General features: G+C 47.5%; 1 long non-coding RNA gene across 1 annotated transcript; it reads right to left on the bottom strand.

The window, feature by feature from the left end:
- Positions 1–1,297: 1,297 nt before the first annotated feature.
- Positions 1,298–3,413, bottom strand: LOC129528957 (uncharacterized). The gene is made up of 3 exons (XR_008674297.2): positions 3,205–3,413; positions 2,960–3,084; positions 1,298–2,340 (listed from the first exon to the last, which is right to left on the bottom strand). It is a non-coding gene; the product is annotated as an uncharacterized lncRNA (long non-coding RNA).

Genomic DNA, 3,413 nt, shown 5'->3' with positions numbered 1-3,413 from the left:
GCTGTTCCAGTATAATAAAATATAAGACAAGAATTGTTATACCAGATATAGATCTTAGATATGATTATATATGAGTATCATTAATCATTAGTTGGTAGCAATTATTTTTTATTCCAATATTATGATAATCCTCACTCAATAATCATAGCCTAGGAAAAACCAGGCCATACAGAGATATGAGCTGAGGGGACATAGTGAGGTGTGACCAGAAGACAAGTGTGCGAGCCTTCTGTTATGCCTGGACAGGGCCACCAGAGGGCTCCTTGGTCTAGCGGTGACACCAGCGTCTGGGAAGATGCCCGTTACCAAGTGGATCATGGTCCAGCGGTAGCAAAAGGTGTCAAGAAACAACACCTGCTACTTAGCAGACTGGGAAGGGGTGGGGGGGGGGGTGGTCTCCCTTTCCCCGGGGGAGTTTAGAGAAGACTCTGCTCCTCCACCTCTTGTGGAGGGCCTGACATCAGTCAGGCTCACCCACAGTTATCTGGAGGCCTAACCGTCTCCCTGTGATGCTGTGCTTCAGTGGTCACACTCCTAGTCTGCCTTCATGTTCCATCCTGTACACCTGGCTCTGCCTTCCAGATAGCAGTAGTCAATTAGTGAAAGTACTAATAGTCCCTGATATGCAGAAATAATGGCATAAGCTGTCTTTCTCTTTGTCTCCTCTCCCTCTCTGCCTCAGCTGCCAGGCAGGGAAGGGCCCCCTGTCCAGTGGACACATGACCCACGTGACCTTACCTATCATTGGAGGTGACTCACATTCTTTACCCTGCCCCTTCTGTCTTGTATCCAATAAATAACAGCGCAGCCCGACATTCGGGGCCACTACCGGTCTCCGCGCATCAGTGGTAGTGGTCCCCCCGGCCCAGCTGCCTTTTCTCTTGTTTCTTTGTCTGGTGTCTTTATTTCTACACTCTCTCATCGCCACACACAGGGAGAGACCCACTGACCCTGTGGGGCTGGTCCCTACAGTATTTGTGGCCTTAAGTCCAGGAATGAAAGTCAACATGTCTCTAATTGGCTGTGTCCAGATAGGAGAGTTCTTACCTGTCTATGATGTGGGTTTAGAAATGATTCACCATCCTAATTGTTGCCGGATGTTCACATATCACAGTCACAATTCCAACTGTGACCTGCATCCACATGAGCAATTAAGAATCTTACCAGTTGGTTCTTCCCATGTATGAGAGTGATAATCCTAACAGTTGGCAGAATGTGCATACAAGAAACACAATCTCACCTGTGCACTGCACCCTGTGATGGCACCCTCTGTACAACCTGAAGGCTTTATATGGCATGTTAGAGAGTGGTTAATGCTTTATGACATTCATATATTAAGAAAGCACAGAATCCAAATTGTTTCTCTAATCCTAGCTATGGGAGACAATATCTCTGATATTGGCTGGTTCAAAATATGAGAGTCATCATCCCGTTTGTAAGCTAGGCCAAGATATATGTCACAATATCACCTGTGGGTAGGGAGCAAACAGGAGAGTCACATCACCTGGGTAATAAGCCAAGGCTATGTTACAATCTTCCGGAGGGCAAGGACCAAGTAGAAGGGTCAAATCATCTTGGTTCTTGGCCAGTGGCATGTTATAATTCTATCTTGGAACCAAGTCACAGGCAGCAGAGTCATGTCACCTGAATGCTGGGCCAAACAATATGTCACAATGCTCTCTATGGGCAAGGTCCAGGCAGTAAGAACACATCATCTGGTTGCTGGGCCCCGCAATATGTCACAGTCTTTTTCGTGAGCAGGGTGCAGGACAAAAAGAAGACTCAAATGTTTTAGGTGATGAATGCAGAGATATGTCACAAGGTGCACTGTAGGTAAGGCCTATGCAGCAGCCTCTCATCCCCCAGGTGTCAGGCCCAGTGCTAAGTCACAATGTCCAAAATATGGCAGGCTCAGGCAAAAAAGGAAAGTGACAGTGTCAAGATACTGGGTCCAGTGACATGTCACAATCCTGTCTACTGACAGGGCCCAAACAGAACATGAGAGTCACATTACTTGGGTAATCAATGAAAATATATGTCACAATACCTTGTGGGCAGGACCCATGCAGGAGAGTCACACCAAGTAGGTCTTAGACTCAGCCATATGCTACACTACACAAAGTATGCAGGGCCCAGGCAGAAAAGGAGAGAGACATCACCTCGATGCTGTACCAAGAGATACATCACATTCCCTTTTTAAGCAGAGCCGAAGCAGTGGAGGACAGCACGTCACATAGGAGCTGGGATCAGCAATCTTCCACAGTCACCCCTGTGGGCAGGGCCTATGCAGGAGAGTCACATTACCTGCATGCTGGGCCCGGTGATACATCACAATTCCTCCTGTGGGAAGAGGCCAAGCAGTAGGGAAGAGTCACATCACCTAGTACTGGGTCAAGCAAATTGTCACATTACCCCTGGGTGCCGGGGGAGTTCAGATAGAAGGCTCACATCACCTAGGTAGAAAAACTAAACGTATGTCACAATGCCCCCTGAGCATAGGGCTCAAATAGAAGTGGAAAGTTGCATAACTTAGAGGCTGGTTTCAGCTATGTGTCACCATCACTTTAGTGAGCAGGGCCCAGGCATATGAAAAGAGTCACACATTTAGGTGCTCAGTCAAGTGATATGTCACAGTATTCACTGTGTACAGGGCACACGCAGAAAAGGAGAGTAACATCAACTAGGAGATGGGTCCAGGAATATGTCTGCTGTGGTTAGAGCCCAGGCAGAAGGATCACATTACCTGTGTGCTGCACCCAGTGATGTTACTCTCCTTCTTGTGGGCGTGGTTGAGGCAAGAGAGAAGAGTCACATCACCTAGCTTCTGGGCCCAGAGGTTTATCATACTCTGCCCTATGGGCAAAGCCAAGGTCAGAGATGAAAGTCACATCAAATAGTTAATTAGCCCAGAGATATGTCACAACGCCCTCTGTGAGAAGGCTCGAAGCAGGATACTCACATCATCTTCGAGCTTGGCCCACCAGTATATCACAATGCCTTTTGAGGGCAGAGCCCAGGCAAAAGAGCAACATTATGCTGGTGCTGCGACCAGCAATATGTCACAATCTTCCCTGCAGGCAGAACCTGGGAAAAAAAGAAGAGTCAAATCAGCTAGGTGCTGGGATCAGTGATAAGTCATAATCCCATTTTGTTTTTTGTTTTGTTTTGTTTTGTTTTTCTGAGACAGAGTTTCACTCTTGTTACCCAGGCTGGAGTGCAATGGTGTGATCTCAGCTCACTACAACTTCTGCCTCCCAGTTTCAAGTGATTCTCCTGCCTCAGCCTCCCAAGTAGCTGGGATTACAGGCATGTGCCACCACGCCCAGCTAATTTTTGTATTTGTAGTAGAGACAGAGTTTCACTATGTTGGCCAGGCTGGTCTTGAGCTCCTGGCCTCAGGTGATCTACCTGCC

Source organism: Gorilla gorilla, chromosome 20 (genome assembly GCF_029281585.2).
Source record: "Gorilla gorilla gorilla isolate KB3781 chromosome 20, NHGRI_mGorGor1-v2.1_pri, whole genome shotgun sequence".
NCBI classification, from domain to species: Eukaryota; Metazoa; Chordata; class Mammalia; order Primates; family Hominidae; genus Gorilla; species Gorilla gorilla.
The sequence above is the reverse complement of the archived record's forward strand: the minus strand, read 5'-3'. Positions and strand labels throughout refer to the sequence as shown.